This window comes from Salmo trutta, chromosome 38, assembly GCF_901001165.1.
Source record: "Salmo trutta chromosome 38, fSalTru1.1, whole genome shotgun sequence".
Classification (NCBI taxonomy): Eukaryota; Metazoa; Chordata; class Actinopteri; order Salmoniformes; family Salmonidae; genus Salmo; species Salmo trutta.
This window is the reverse complement of record NC_042994.1, coordinates 25,970,128-25,987,627: the sequence shown is the minus strand read 5'-3', so window position 1 is coordinate 25,987,627 and position 17,500 is coordinate 25,970,128. Positions and strand designations below refer to the sequence as shown.

Here is a 17,500-nt window from a genome sequence, read left to right as displayed (position 1 = left end):
TCTGAAGAGGCAACGGCAAGTCTGTCTGGGTGCTTTTTTTTCTACCAATTTGTGTCGCCGTTAGCGATGATGCTAATGACAACCGTGTTCTGGTAGAGATGGAAAGGCTTTTCCAGAAACCTTCTGTATTAAATGTTAACTACAAAGTAGCCTCTGCCTACCTGGCGGAATGATATCAGGATTATTTACCTCAATCCAGTGGTCATTTTGTTTAGATAACTCTGCAATCACATGAGCGCTACGGAAACTTCGCTAACCAAACAACGTCTCTGGCTGGTGCAGACCTCAGAAGTAGTCTCAGGGGTCACGTAGAAAAATGGAAAATGCAAAAAATATTGGAGAGTTTTCTAAATGCAGATCTAACATGCTTCTTGTTGTAATTTCTGCTCAGCATCAGACACAGTTTGTGCTTTGAGTTGCACTTGTCTCCTCTCTGGTGTTCTATCAGCAGACATGGCTCTGACTGATGTGTAGCTCCTTGTCTCTGGTACTTTTCTCAGTGTTATTGTAGTCTACTTTTCTCAGTGTTACTGTAGTCTACTTGTCTCTGGTAAAATGCAAGATCGACTTCAAGAAAATGATTAGGAAATGTAGCTGGCTACATTCCTTCTATAATAAACATTACAAATATGATGGCCGTTCATCGTTTTTGTTTCTTCTAGAAAATACCTTGCCTTTTTACATTTTAAGCTCATTTACTTGTGTGGCTGCCAGCCAGATAGCGTTGCACTGCTGTTGTCATCTGATGAAGATGAAGCTATTTTACTCATGTATTTTCTGTGAAGCAAAGAAAACACGGTTGACTTTCAGTATAAAACTATACAGATGTATGACCTCTAACGTGACCCCTGGGTTTCCTGATGTGGTTTAAGCTGTGTTGTGGACTTACAACATCTGGGTTGGTTCTTTTTCTATATAAAATGTGTGATTTTGAGAGTGAAAACGTGGAAAAACAGAAACGTGGAAAAACTAAACGGAATCGGGCAAAAAGATTAGACTGATTTTATAGGGCCCTACATCTGTATGTATGTGTAGGGGGCTATTCACTATGAGGTCACTGTTAGCCCTGGGGGGGGGTAGACGCTCAGAGAGGGAGATGGTGAACAGAGATGGAGGGAAGGAGGGAACTGAGAGAGGGAAGAAGGGAGGGGTGTTGTCTGTAGTGAAAGACGGTTCTCTCTCTCGCTCGCTCTCTTTCGCTCAGCTTTAGATGGCTCAGTCTATTTAGTCTGAGAGGCTTTCATGCTTCTCTCTCCAGCTGACACACACACACACACACACACACACACACACACACACACACACACACACACACACACACACACACACACACACACACACACACACACACACACACACACACACTGAGCCCTCTGTGTTTCTCTGTGATGTGATTGACCATCAGATGATTAGTATGCAGTCGAAGAGAGAAGCTTAAAAACAGGGACACACAACACACATGTGTACATGTGTAGTTGAACTACTCTGTATCCACAGCGCTGGTTTCCTCATCCACAACGGCTGGGTCCGGAACGCTGACTGTTGGAATTCTGTGGGAATACCGGAATGCTCTTGAAGAGCTGTAATCCCAAGGTTCTTTAAGGCAGTGGAAACGTGTGTGTGTGTGTGTGTGTGTGTGTGTGGTGTGTGTGTGTGTGTGTGTGTTTGTGTGTGTGTGTGTGTGTGTGTGTGTGTGTGTGTGTGTGTGGTGTGTGTGTGTGTGTGTGTGTGTGTGTGTGTGTGTGTGTGTGGAAACACAGAGTCAGCTAAAAGAACAGCAGTAGAACAGCTGTTGAGCATTACAGAGGAGACATGACTACAGCTATATGCCCGTGTGCATGATGGGAAAGACAGACTGGTCCTGAGGGGGGCACAATCTGCACATGTTAGTGTTTTCCCAAGCACTGAACACCTGATTCCACTAATCAACTCATCAATAAACCTTTGATTAGTGGAATCATACGTGTAGTGATATGGCACAAATAATAATGTACCTTTTGGATCCCCAGGACTAGTATCAAGAAACACTGGTCAAAAGGCATTAGGCAGATACAGAACCACAGTGATCCCTCCCTCTACATACCTCTATGACTCTGGCATTAGGCAGAGACAGAACCACAGTGATCCCTCCCTCTACATACCTCTATGACTGGCATTAGGCAGAGACAGAAGCACAGTGATCCCTCCCTCTACATACCTCTATGACTCTGGCATTAGGCAGAGCCAGAACCATAGTGATCCCTCCCTCTACATACCTCTATGACTGGCATTAGGCAGAGACAGAACCACAGTGATCCCTCCCTCTACATACCTCTATGACTCTGGCATTAGGCAGATACAGAACCACAGTGATCCCTCCCTCTACATACCTCTATGACTCTGGCATTAGGCAGAGACAGAACCACAGTGATCTCTCCCTCTACATACCTCTATGACTGGCATTAGGCAGAGACAGAACCACAGTGATCCCTCCCTCTACATACCTCTATGACTGGCATTAGGCAGAGCCAGAACCACAGTGATCCCTCCCTCTACATACCTCTATGACTGGCATTAGGCAGAGACAGAACCACAGGGATCCCTCCCTCTACATACCTCTATGACTCTGGCATTAGGCAGAGACAGAACCACAGTGATCCCTCCCTCTACATACCTCTATGACTCTGGCATTAGGCAGAGACAGAACCACAGGGATCTCTCCCTCTACATACCTCTATGACTGGCATTAGGCAGAGACAGAAGCACAGTGATCCCTCCCTCTACATACCTCTATGACTCTGGCATTAGGCAGAGCCAGAACCACAGTGATCCCTCCCTCTACATACCTCTATGACTGGCATTAGGCAGAGACAGAACCACAGTGATCCCTCCCTCTACATACCTCTATGACTGGCATTAGGCAGAGACAGAACCACAGTGATCCCTCCCTCTACATACCTCTATGACTGGCATTAGGCAGAGACAGAGAGAGACACAGAGACACAGAGACACAGAGCCAGAACCACAGTGATCCCTCCCTCTACATACCTCTATGACTGGCATTAGGCAGAGACAGAGAGAGACACAGAGACACAGAGCCAGAACCACAGTGAGGTGGTGCCATGGTTTAACTTGGGAATCCACTGTCATTAGAGAGATGGTAGGTTGTCTGTCCTGACCTCTCTCTGTACAACAGGGTCAGATCAGTGGAGTAGATCTGATCTATCCTGTCGTGGCACACACAGACACACACACACAGACGCACACGCACACGCGCACACACACACACACACACACACACACACACACACACACACACACACACACACACACACACACACACACACACACACACACACACACACACACACACACACACACACTCTGCCAGGCGGAAAGAAGATCTGTGTTCTTTGGTGTCTATCTCTCCCCTCCCCCATCGTACCTCGCCTCCTTTAAACCACTAATTGATATACCACACACACACACACACACACACACACACACACACACACACACACACACACACACACACACACACACACACACACACACACAGAGAGAGAGCAGTAGCTAATTGATCTCTGTGTAATCCTCTCAGTGAGTTTGGACGACAGTTTTAAATCCAGTTATACGGTATCAGACATCACAGCTGATACTGAGCAGCGTTTCTCTTTCTGGTCCTGACGAGGTAAACAAAATGTCGGTGGAGGTTCTCTTCTGCACTGCTGAACCGATCCAGGAAATGTGGAGGAGGAGGAGGAGTTCAGATGAAGTGTCCAAAAGAGGAAGTCACAGGCCGTCTTTCCAGTTCCTCTGGAAACCGGATGCATCCGGTTGTCGCCGAAACCCGCAGAGGGTGCCCAGATACCATTCACCAAGACCTTAAAACTGGTCCCAGAACTGTGCTACCATGAGGTGATGCACTTACCTATGTCACACCCTCTAGCTCTTTGTGGGTGGGTCTCTCTCTCTCTCTCTGTCTCTCTGTCTCTCTGTCTCTCTCTTTCTCTCTCTCTCTCTCTCTCTCTCTCTCTCTTTCTCTCTCTCTGTCTCTCTCCCTCTCTGTCTGTCTCTGTGTCTCTCTCTCTCTCTTTCTATCTCTGTAATAAAATAGTAAGGGTTTCCCATATTCCAATAGAAATACATTTTATAGAATATAAACACACCTAGGCTCAGTCCCAAATCCCCTTCTCTCTCCCACTGTCACCCCTACCAGCCCCCCTCCAATAGCCACTCTCTCAAACCTAGGCTCAGTCCCAAATCCCCTTCTCTCTCCCTTCACTCTACCCTCAGTCACCCGAAAGGATTCTATTAATATGTGGAATCAATGCATGTTGTGATTCTGTATGTAAGCATGACTCTCTAAGTCGCTTTGGATAAAATTGTCTGCTGGAAGGCATACAGTGCATTCAGAAAGTATTCAGACCCCTTGACTGTGTCATGTGTCTTTTACTGAGGAGTGGCTTCCGTCTGGCCACTCTACCATAAAGGCCAGATTGGTGGAGTACTGCAGAGATGGTTGTACTTCTGGAAGATTCTCCCATCTCCACAGAGGAACTCCGGAGCTCTGTCAGAGTGACCATCAGGTTCTTGGTCACCTCCCTGACCAAGGCCCTTCTCCCCCGATTGCTCAGTTTGGCCCGGCGGCCAGCTCTAGGAAGAGTCTTAGTGGCTCCAAACTTCTTCTATTTAAGAATGATGGAGGCCACTGTGTTCTTGGGGACCTTCAATGCTGCAGAAATATTTTGGTACCCTTCTCCAGATCTGTGCCTCGACACAATCTTGTCTTGTAGCTTTACTGACAGTTCCTTTGACCTCATGACTTGGTTTTTGCTCTGACATGCACTGTCAACTCTGGGACCTTATATAGACAGGTGTGTGCATTTCCAAATCATGTCTAATCAATTGAATTACCACAATGAAGTTGTAGAAACATCTCAAGGATGATCAATGGAAACAGGATGCACCAGAGCTCAATTTCGAGTCTCATAGCAAAGGGTCTGAAGACTTATGTAAAAAATAACATATTTCTGTTTTTAATTTTTTATAAATTTGCAAACATTTCTAAAAACCTGTTTTTGCTTTGTCATTATGGGGCATTGTGTGTATATTGCTGAGAATATATATATATATATATATTTATATTTCATTTTTCTTAATCCATTTTAGAATACGGCTGTAACGTAACAAAATGTGGGAAAAGTCAAGGGGTCTGAATACTTTCCGAAGGCGCTGTATATTATTATATTATGCTGGGGTTTGGAATTGAACCCTGTATTGACCTAACAGGATGGAATGGACACGATACACTGCTACAGTGTAGCCAGGGGAAAGGGACCTGGGCTGTGGTTTGGAATCAATCCTTGTGGTCCATTTAACAATAATAAGTACATTTCTCTTCTCTTCTGGCGCACTCTGGTGTCATATCAGTGACTGTCTGTTCTGTAGGGTAGTACTGTCTCCTCTGTTCCCATGGTAATATTTATTAAATGTCGACTTTGGGCAAAAAACACAAAAATTAGGGCTTTAAACTGTATAACTGATCAATGCACCATCATACCAGGTCATGTAATGCTTTACAAACACAAGATAGACGGATGAAGAAGATATTTGGCTACTAAAGTGCTGTTTTTTACCGTTTTCTACAGCTTCAGACCAAAATGAGATCCTGTGAAATGGCGTCAACACATACTGGAGGAGCTACTGGTTAGCTACAGTAGCTAGCCTAGCTAACAAACTAGCCATGTCTGTTGCGGCGCTCATGGAGGAGCTACTGGTTAGTTACAGTGGTTAGCCTAGCTATCAAACTAGCTATGTCTGTCGTGGCACTCATGGAGGAGCTACTGGTTAGCTACAGTAGCTAGCCTAGCTAACAAACTAGCTATGTCTGTCGCAACGCTCATGGAGGAGCTACTGGTTAGCTACAGTGGTTAGCTACAGTGGCTAGTTTAGCTAACAAACTAGCCATGTCTGTCGCAACGCTCATGGAGGAGTTACTGGTTAGTTACAGTGGCTAGTTATGACCAGAATGACACATTGATGAAGCACCGAAGGCACACCCTATTTCTGTTTGAAAAGTGAGGAAGAGGCGGAGTTGGATCGTTTTTTTTACGTGCCCAAAGTCGACATTTTATTTATTGACCCTTATTTGACCAGGTAAGTTGACTGAGAATACATTTTCATTTACAGCAACCACCCGGGGAAGAGGAGAGAGAATGAGCCAATTGGAAGTTGGGGATGATGAGGTGGCCATGATGGTATGAGGGCCAGACACCATTTAGCCAGGACCCTACTCTTCGGATAAGTACCATGGGAGAGTCTCTGGTTCTATCTCTCTCCATCTACTGGATATCATTGAACTAGGCTCTGGGCACAGTCACGATGGAAGTAGAGAATCGTCTTGTTTCACATTCCATAAGGATGCTTTCTGTTGAGGTAACATTCAAAGAGCAGAAGTGTCCCATTTCTATACGTTTTGTTGAGATGGTGACACTGTTTAGTTGGATATGTCGTTATGTCCAGGGAATGGCCTGGTGTAGTGACCTACTGGGGTCATTGTAGCTACGCTAGTCACTAGCTGTACACAGTGTAAAGCAGGGGTATTCAAATCTTACCCGTGGGAGTCCGAAGTACTGCTGCTTTTCTGTTCTACCTGATAATCCCAAAGCTCAGCCACCTGGGGCTGTTGTGTGAAGATGGTATCTCTTCACCCGTAGCGCAATTCCTTTGGAACTTGTTTTAGATTGTATCAGCAGCGGCAGAATTCCTGTCCACTATTCCGGAACCTACAGACATTGTCCTGGCATGTTCTGGAGCAGAATGCTTTTCCATGTGTATCCTGGAGGAAGGGAAACTTTCTTCAAGCTTTCAGAGCAGACATATCCAGCTGTGTGTTATATCATGTCACAGATGAAGACCATAAACCAAATATAATTTTATGTCACATGCTTCGTCAACAACCTACTCACAGTTCAAATCTTTGGCAGCCCCCCCTCTTTCTTTCTCTCTTTCCTTCCCTTTCATCTTCTACCAGACATGCATCATTCCCCCTTCCTGCTCTCCCTCATCTGGTTCTCTCTTTCTCTCTTTTTTGAGTCAGACAAACACCTCTCTCTCTCTTTCTCGCTCTCTTTCTCTCTCTCTCATTCTGTCCCTCATTCTCTGTCTATCTCTCTCTCTGTCAGACATCAAATCAAAATCCAATCAATTTTTTTTATAAAGCCTGATGTCACAAAGTGCTGTACAGAAACCCAGCCTAAAACCCTAAACAGCAAGCAATGCAGGTGTAGAAGCACGGTGGCTAGGAAAAACTCCCTAGAAAGGCCACCAGGCTATGAGGGGTGGCCAGTCCTCTTCTGGCTGTGCCGGGTGGAGATTATAACAGAATATGGCCAAGATGTTCAAATGTTCATAGATAACCAGCAGGGTCAAATAATAATAATCACAGTGGTTGTCGAGGGTGCAACAGGTCAGCACCTCAGGAGTCAATGTCAGTTGGCTTTTTATAGCTGCTCATTCAGAGTATCTCTACCGCTCCTGCTGTTTCTAGAGAGTTGAAAACAGCAGGTCTGGGACAGGTAGCACGTGTGATGAACAGGTCAGGGTTCCATAGCCACAGGCAGAACAGTTGAAACTGGAGCAGCAGCACGGCCAGGTGGACTGGGGACAGCAAGGAGTCATCAGGCCAGGTAGTCCTGAGGCATGGTCCTAGGGCTCAGGTCCTCCGAGAGAGAGAAAGAAAGAAAGAGAGAATTAGAGAGAGCATACTTAAACTCACACAGGACACAGGATAAGACAGGAGAAATACTCCGGGATATAACAGACTGACCCTAGCCCCCCGACACATAAACTACTGCATCATAAACTACTGCAGCATAAATACTGGAGGCTGAGACAGGAGGGGTCGGGAGACACTTTGGCCCCGTCCGACGATACCCCCGGACAGGGCCAAACAGTCAGGATATAACCCCACCCACTTTGCCAAAGCACAGCCCCCACACCACTGGAGGGATAACTTCAACCACCAACTTACCATCCTGAGATAAGGCCGAGTATAGCCCACAAAGATCTCTGCCACGGCACAACCCAAGGGGGGCGCCAACCCAGACAGGAAGATCACGTCAGTGACTCAACCCACTCAAGTGACGCACCCCTCCTAGGGACGGCATGGAAGAGCACCAGTAAGCCAGTGACTCAGCCCCTGTAATAGGGTTAGAGGCAGAGAATCCCAGTGGAGAGAGGGGAACCGGCTAGGCAGAGACAGCAAGGGCGGTTTGTTGCTCCAGCCTTTCCGTTCACCTTCACACTCCTGGGCCAGACTACACTCAATCATAGGACCTACTGAAGAGAAGAGTCTTCAATAAAGACTTAAAGTTTGAGACCGAGTCTGCACCTCTCACATGGGTAGGCAGACCATTCCATAAAAATGGAACTCTATAGGAGAAAGCCCTGCCTCCAGCTGTTTGCTTAGAAATTCTAGGGATAGTTAGGAGGCCTGTGTCTTGTGACCGTAGCGTACGTGTAGGTATGTACGGCAGGACCAAATCGGAAAGATAGGCAGGAGCAAGCCCATGTAATGCTTTGTAGGTTAGCAGTAAAACCTTGAAATCAGCCCTTGCCTTAACAGGAAGCCAGTGTAGGGAGGCTAGCACTGGAGTAATATGATCAAATCTTTTGGTTCTAGTCAAGATTCTAGCAGCCGTGTTTAGCACTGAAGTTTATTTAGTGCTTTATCCGGGTAGCCGGAAAGTAGAGCATTGCAGCAGTATAGTCTAGAAGTGTCAAAAGCATGGATGAATTTTTCTGCATCATTTTTGGACAGCAAGTTTCTGATTTTAGCAATGTTACGTAGATGCAAAAAAGCTGTCTTTGAAACAGTCTTGATATGTTCGTCAAAAGAGAGATCAGGGTCCAGAGTAACGCCGAGGTCCTTCACAGTTTTATTTGGAACGACTGTACAACCATCAAGATTAATTGTCAGATTCAACAGAAGATCTCTTTGTTTCTTGGGACCTAGAACAAGCATCTCTGTTGACATCAAAGTGTTCAGAGTGTGTGTGATCTGTGTGTTGGATCTGACACACACTGCTCCCCGAACTTCTGCTCCCGTTACCCCAAAGCAGGAGTGAGTGTGTGTTGTTAGCTCCGGTCCCGCTTGCCGTGCGGTAGCAGAGAGAACAGTCTATGACTCGGGTGGCTGGAGTTTTTGGCAATTTTTCAGAGGAAGGCCCCTAAAAATTGCCCCCCCCTCACCTCTATTTTTACGATGCTGTGTATCAATGGCTAGGCTAACAGGTAGCCTACAGAATGTAGCCTATTCTTTCATAATAAAAGTCTGGTATGGTCATTAAAAAATAAAAAATAAAGATCAGGGGTAAAATATCCCTGGACTGTCCATATTTTACATGTTCAACTACATCAAGTCAATCAGTTATTTGTTCCAGAAGAGAGGGTTCGGAATGGAACCCACGCCGACACAGTGCCTATATGTGTGCGCAGACGGCAGCGGCCCTAACCGATACATCACCCCCGGCCATGATTAAACTACATTTTGACAGTTGATTCATAACCTTAGGTTCACTAGAAACCTTCAGATTTCCTCTATTATATATTTATATATATATATATACAGTTGAAGTCGGAAGTTTTCATACACCTTAGCCAAATACATTTAAACTCAGTTTTTCACAATCCCTGACATTTAATCCGAGTAAAAATTCCCTGTCTTTGGTCAGTTAGGATCAACACTTTATTTTAAGATTGTGAAATGTCAGAATAATAGTTGAGAGAATGATTTAATTCAGTTTTTATTTCTTTCATCACATTCCCAGAGGGTCAGAAGTTTACATACACTCAATTAGTATTTGGTAGCATTGCCTTTAAATTGTTTAACTTGGGTCAAACGTTTCAGGTAGCCTTCCACAAGCTTCCCACAATAAGTTGGGTGAATTTTGGCCCATTCCTCCTGACAGAGCTGGTGTAACTGAGTCAGGCTTGTAGGCCTCCTTGCTCGCACACGCTTTTTCAGTTCTGCCCACAAATGTTCTATAGGATTGAGGTCAGGGCTTTGTGATGGCCACTACAATACCTTGACTTTGTTGTCCTTAAGCCATTTTGTCACAACTTTGGACGTATGCTTGGGGTCATTGTCCATTTTTTTATTTTATTTATTTGTTTATTTATTTTTATTTCACCTTTATTTAACCAGGTAGGCTAGTTGAGAACAAGTTCTCATTTGCAGCTGCGACCTGGCCAAGATAAAGCATAGCAATTCGACACATACAACAACACAGAGTTACACATGGAATAAACAAAACATACGGTCAATAATACAGTACAACAAAAGAAAACAAAAAGTCTATATACAGTGAGTGGAAAGGAGGTAAGTTAAGGCAATAAATAGGCCATGGTGGCGAAGTAATTACAATATAGCAATTAAACACTAGAATGGTAGATGTGCAGAAGATGAATGTGCAAGTAGAGATACTGGGGTGCAAAGGAGCAAGATAAATAAATAAATACAGTATGGGGATGAGGTAGGTAGATAGATGGGCTGTTTACAGATGGGCTATGTACAGGTGCAGTGATCTGTGAGCTGCTCTGACAGCTGGTGCTTAAAGCTAGTGAGGGAGATATGAGTCTCCAGCTTCAGCTTCATTTGGAAGACCCATTTGCGACCAAGCTTTAACTTCCTGACTGATGTCTTGAGATGTTGCTTCTATATATCAACATAATTTTCCTGCCTCATGATGCCATCATTTTGTGAAGTGCAGCAGTCCCTCCTGCAGCAAAGCACCACCACAACATGATGCTGCCAACCCGTGCCTCACGGTTGGGATGGTGTTCTTCGGCTTGCAAGCCTCCCCCTTTTTCCTCCAAACATAACAATGGTCATTATGGCCAAGCAGATCTATTTTGTTTCATCAGACCAGAGGACATTTCTCCAAAAAGTACAATCTTTGTCCCCATGTGCAGTTGCAAACCGTAGTCTGGCTTTTTTTATGGCGGTTTTGGAGCAGTGGCTTCTTCCTTGATGAGCAGCCTTTCAGGTTATGTTGATAGAGGACTCGTTTTACTGTGGATATAGATACTTTTGTACATGTTTCCTCCAGCATCTCCACAAGGTCCTTTGCTGTTGTTCTGAGATTGATTTGCACTTTTCGCATCAAAGTCCATTCATCTCTAGGAGACAGAACGCGTCTCCTTCCTGAGTGGTATGACGGCTGCGTGGTCCCAGGGTGTTTATACTTACGTACTATTGTTTGTACAGATGAACGTGGTACCTTCAGGCGTTCGGAAATTGCTCCCAAGGATGAACCAGACTTGTGGAGGTCTACAATTTATTTTCTGAGGTCTTGGCTGATTTCTTTTGATTTTCCCATGATGTCAAGTAGAGAGGCACTGAGTTTGAAGGTAGGCCTTGAAATACATCCACAGGTACACCTACAAATGACTCAAATGATGCCAACTAGCCTATTAGAAGCTTCTAAAGTCATTACATACTTTTCTGGAATTTTCCAAGCTGTTTAAAGGCACAGTCAACTTAGTGTATGTAAACTTCTGACCCACTGGAATTATGATACAGTGAATTATAAGTGAATTAATCTGTCTGTAAACAATTGTTGGAAAAATGATTTGTGTCATGCCAAAGTAGATGTCCTAACCGGCTTACCAAAACTATAGTTTGTTAACAAGAAATTTGTGGAGTGGATGTAAAACAAGTTTTAGTGACTCCAACCTAAGTGTATGTAAACCTCCGACTTCAACTGTATATAGATATATATATATAATATAGATGTAAAAAATCATGAGCTGTGTTTTTCTACCTCACTAGTCTCAATGTCATCTTTACATCTGATATTATGTTATATTTTTATTTTATTTTTATTTCACCTTTATTTAACCAGATAGGCCAGTTGAGAACAAGTTCTCATTTACAACTGCGACCTGGCCAAGATAAAGCAAAGCAGTGCGATATTATCAAACAACACAGAGTTACACATAAACAAACATACAGTCTATAACACAATAAAAAAATCTATGTACAGTGTGTGCAAATGTTGAAGAGTAGGGAGGTAGGCCATAGAGGCGAAATAATTACAATTTAGCATGAATAATAATACAATTTAGCAAGTAATAATATGGGGGTGAGGTAGTTGGGTGTACCATTTACATATTGGCTGTGTACATGTACAGTGATCGGTAAGCTGCTCTGACAGCTGATGCTTGAAGTTAGAGAGGGAGATATAAGACTCCAGCTTCTGTGATTTTTGCAATTCGTTCCAGTCATTGGCAGCAGAGAACTGGAAGGAAAGGTGGCCAAAGGAAGTGTTGGCTTTGGGGATGACCAATGAGATATACCTGCTGGAGCACGTGCTATGGGTGGGTGTTGCTATGGTGACCAGTGAGCAGAGATAAGGCGGGGCATTACCTAGCATAGACTTATAGATGACCTGGATCCAGTGGGTTTGGCGACAAATATGTAGTGAGGGCCAGCCAACGAGAGCGTACAGGTCACAGTGGTGGGTAGTAAATGGGGCTTTAGTAACAAAACGGATGGCTCTGTGATAGACTGCCTCCAATTTGCTGAGTAGAGTGTTGAAGGCTATTTTGTCAATGACATCGCCGAAGTCAAGGATCGGTAGGATAGTCAGTTTTACGAGGGTATGTTTGGCAGCATGAGTGAAGGATGCTTTGTTGCGAAATAGGAAGCCGATTGATACTAGATTTAATTTTGGATTGAAGATGCTTAATGTGAGTCTGGAAGGAGAGTTTACAGTCTAACCAGACACCTAGGTATTTGTAGTTGTCCACATATTCTAAGTCAGAACCGTCCAGAGTAGTGATGCTAGTTGGGCGGCAGGGTGTGGGCAGCAATTGGTTGAAAAGCATGCACTTAGTTTTACTTGCATTTAAAAGCAGTTGGAGGCCTCGGAAGGAGTGTTGTATGGCATTGATGCTTGTTTGGAGGTTTTTTATCACAGTGTCCAAAGAAGGGCCAGATGTATACAGAATGATGTTGTCTGCGTAAAGGTAGTTCAGAGAATCACCAGCAGCAAGAGCGACATCATTGATATATACAGAGAAAAGAGTCGGCCCGAGAATTGAACCCTGTGGCACCCCGATAGAGACTGCCAGAGGTCCGGACAACAGGCCCTCCGATTTGACACACGGAACTCTATCTGAGAAGTAGGTGGTGAACCAGGCGAGGCAGTCATTTGAGAAGCCATGACAATTGACTCTGCTGTTAAGAGTGCGGTGATTGACAGGGTCAAAAGCCTTGGCCAGGTCGATGAAGACGGCTGCACAGTACTGTCAATTATCAATTACATTTAAGTCATTTAGCAGACGCTCTTATCCAGAGCGACTTACAAATTGGTGCATTCACCTATAATATCCAGTAGAACAAACACTTTACAATAGTGCATCTAAATCCTTTAAAGGGGGGGGGGGTTAGAAGGATTACTTTATCCTATCCCAGGTATTCCTTAAAGAGGTGGGGTTTCAGGTGTCTCCGGAAGGTGGTGATTGACTCCGCTGTCCTGGCATCGTGAGGGAGATTGTTCCACCATTGGGGTGCCAGAGCGGCGAACAGTTTTGACTGGGCTGAGCGGGAACTGTGCTTCCTCAGAGGTAGGGAGGCGAGCAGGCCAGAGGTGGATGAACGCAGTGCCCTTGTTTGGGTGTAGGGCCTGATCAGAGCCTGAAGGTACGGAGGTGCCGTTCCCCTCACAGCTCCGTAGGCAAGCACCATGGTCTTGTAGCGGATGCGAGCTTCAACTGGAAGCCAGTGGAGAGAGCGGAGGAGCGGGGTGACGTGAGAGAACTTGGGAAGGTTGAACACCAGACGGGCTGCGGCGTTCTGGATGAGTTGTAGGGGTTTGATGGCACAGGCAGGGAGCCCAGCCAACAGCGAGTTGCAGTAATCCAGACGGGAGATGACAAGTGCCTGGATTAGGACCTGCGCCGCTTCCTGTGTGAGGCAGGGTCGTACTCTGCGAATGTTGTAGAGCATGAACCTACAGGATCGGGTCACCGCCTTGATGTTAGTGGAGAACGACAGGGTGTTGTCCAGGATCACGCCAAGGTTCTTAGCACTCTGGGAGGAGGACACAAGGGAGTTGTCAACCGTGATGGCGAGATCATGGAACGGGCAGTCCTTCCCCGGGAGGAAGAGCAGCTCCGTCTTGCCGAGGTTCAGCTTGAGGTGGTGATCCGTCATCCACACTGATATGTCTGCCAGACATGCAGAGATGCGATTCGCCACCTGGTTGTCAGAAGGGGGAAAGGAGAAGATTAATTGTGTGTCGTCTGCATAGCAATGATAGGAGAGACCGTGTGAGGATATGACAGAGCCAAGTGACTTGGTGTATAGCGAGAATAGGAGAGGGCCTAGAACAGAGCCCTGGGGGACACCAGTGGTGAGAGCACGTGGTGCGGAGACAGCTTCTCGCCACGCCACCTGGTAGGAGCGACCTGTCAGGTAGGACGCAATCCAAGCGTGGGCCGCGCCGGAGATGCCCAGCTCGGAGAGGGTGGAGAGGAGGATCTGATGGTTCACAGTATCAAAGGCAGCAGATAGGTCTAGAAGGATGAGAGCAGAGGAGAGAGAGTTAGCTTTAGCAGTGCGGAGAGCCTCCGTGACACAGAGAAGAGCAGTCTCAGTTGAATGCCCAGTCTTGAAACCTGACTGATTAGGATCAAGAAGGTCGTTCTGAGAGAGATAGCAGGAGAGCTGGCCAAGGACGGCACGTTCAAGAGTTTTGGAGAGAAAAGAAAGAAGGGATACTGGTCTGTAGTTGTTGACATCGGAGGGATCGAGTGTAGGTTTTTTCAGAAGGGGTGCAACTCTCGCTCTCTTGAAGACGGAAGGGACGTAGCCAGCGGTCAAGGATGAGTTGATGAGCGAGGTGAGGTAGGGGAGAAGGTCTCCGGAAATGGTCTGGAGAAGAGAGGAGGGGATAGGGTCAAGTGGGCAGGTTGTTGGGCGGCCGGCCGTCACAAGACGCGAGATTTCATCTGGAGAGAGAGGGGAGAAAGAGGTCAAAGCACAGGGTAGGGCAGTGTGAGCAGGACCAGCGGTGTCGCTTGACTTAGCAAACGAGGATCGGATGTCGTCAACCTTCTTTTCAAAATGGTTGACGAAGTCATCCGCAGTGAGGGAGGAGGGGGGGGGGGAGGGGGAGGAGGATTCAGGAGGGAGGAGAAGGTAGCAAAAAGCTTCCTAGGGTTAGAGGCAGATGCTTGGAATTTAGAGTGGTAGAAAGTGGCTTTAGCAGCAGAGACAGAAGAGGAAAATGTAGAGAGGAGGGAGTGAAAGGATGCGAGGTCCGCAGGGAGGCGAGTTTTCCTCCATTTCCGCTCGGCTGCCCGGAGCCCTGTTCTGTGAGCTCGCAGTGAGTCGTCGAGCCACGGAGCAGGAGGGGAGGACCGAGCCGGCCTGGAGGATAGGGGACAGAGAAAATCAAAGGATGCAGAGAGGGAGGAGAGGAGGGTTGAGGAGGCAAAATCAGGAGATAGGTTGGAGAAGGTTTGAGCAGAGGGAAGAGATGATAGGATGGAAGAGGAGAGAGTAGCAGGAGAGAGAGAGCGAAGGTTGGGACGGCGCAATACCATCCGAGTAGGGGCAGAGTGAGAAGTTTTTGATGAGAGCGAGAGGGAAAAGGATACAAGGTAGTGGTCGGAGACTTGGAGAGGAGTTGCAATGAGATTAGTGGAAGAACAGCATCTAGTAAAGATGAGGTCAAGCGTATTGCCTGCCTTGTGAGTAGGGGGGGAAGGTGAGAGGGTGAGGTCAAAAGAGGAGAGGAGTGGAAAGAAGGAGGCAGAGAGGAATGAGTCGAAGGTAGACGTGGGGAGGTTAAAGTCACCCAGAACTGTGAGAGGTGAGCCATCCTCAGGGAAGGAACTTATCAAGGCGTCAAGCTCATTGATGAACTCTCCAAGGGAACCTGGAGGGCGATAAATGATGAGGATGTTAAGCTTGAAAGGGCTGGTAACTGTGACAGCATGGAATTCAAATGAGGAGATAGACAGATGGGTCAGGGGAGAAAGAGAGAATGTCCACTTGGGAGAGATGAGGATTCCAGTGCCACCACCCCGCTGGCTCGATGCTCTAGGGGTATGCGAGAACACGTGGCCAGACGAGGAGAGAGCAGTAGGAGTAGCAGTGTTATCTGTGGTGATCCATGTTTCCGTCAGCGCCAGGAAGTCTAGGGACTGGAGGGTAGCATAGGCTGAGATGAACTCAGCCTTGTTGGCCGCAGACCGGCAGTTCCAGAGGCTGCCGGAGACCTGGAACTCCACGTGGGTCGTGCGCGCTGGGACCACCAGGTTAGAGTGGCAGCGGCCACGCGGTGTGAAGCGTTTGTATGGCCTGTGCAGAGTGGAGAGAACCGGGATCGACAGACACATAGTTGACAAGCTACAGAAGAGGCTACGCTAATGCAAAGGAGATTGGAATGACAAGTGGACTACACGTCTCGAATGTTCAGAAAGTTAAGCTTACGTTGCAGAAAATCTATTGACTGAAATGACGAAAATGATACAGTACTGCTGGCTGGTCGAGTAGGCTAGCTAGCAGTGGCTGCGTTGTTGACTTTGTTTGACCGTGTAGCTGGCTAGGTGTAGCTGGCTAGGTGACCTCGATAGTTTCAGTACTACTCAATGACGGTTATGATATCTTTTAGGACCTTGATCGTGGCTGAGGTGCACCCATGACCAGCTCGGAAACCAGATTGCATAGTGGAGAAGGTACGGTGGGTTTCGAAATGGTCGGTGATCTGTTTGTTAACTTGACTTTCGAAGATTTTCGAAAGGCAGGGCAGGATGGGTATAGGTCTATAACAGTTTGGGTCTAGAGTGTCTCCCCCTTTGAAGAAGGGGATGACCGCGCCAGCTTTCCAATCTTTGGGGATCTCAGACGATACGAAAGAGAGGTTGAACAGGCTAGTAGGGGTTGCAACAATTTCAGCGGATAATTTTAGAAAGAGAGGGTCCAGATTGTCTAGCCCGGCTGATTTGTATGGATCCAGATTTTTTTTTTTAGCTCTGTCAGAACATCAGCTGTCTGGATTTGGGTGAAGGGGGGGGGGGGGGGGCTTGTTGGCCGGGGTAGGAGTAGCCAGGTGGAAAGCATGGCCAGCCGTAGAAAAATGCTCATTGAAATGATCAATTATCGTAGATTGTGTGGGATTAGTTTTGATAGTGTAGGTGGATTAGTTTTGATAGACTATAGTAGACTATAGTTTAGGTGGGTTAGTTTTGATAGTCTACAGTAGACTATAGTTTAGGTGTATTTGTTTTGATAGACTATAGTTTAGGTGGATTAGTTTTGATAGTCTACAGTAGACTACTGTACGGATACACTTGACACTTGTATGTCGTAGAGGAGACCAATATCTGTATTGTTATTAAGCTATATAAAAGTGTGGTTGTTGATGCAGTAACGGGGCCTATAGGTCTACTGTAGCAGTAGGACATGCATTCATATTCTCTTTGGCTTCAGCCTTGGAACGAG

The 17,500-nt window shown here is 46.2% G+C and overlaps 1 protein-coding gene across 1 annotated transcript in view; it reads left to right on the top strand.

Annotated features, from left to right (window-relative positions):
- The window catches only part of LOC115178565 (protein tweety homolog 3-like), a 52,934-nt gene that overhangs the window by 12,743 nt on the left and 22,691 nt on the right, over positions 1-17,500 (top strand). The gene's annotated exons all lie outside the window — the stretch shown is intronic.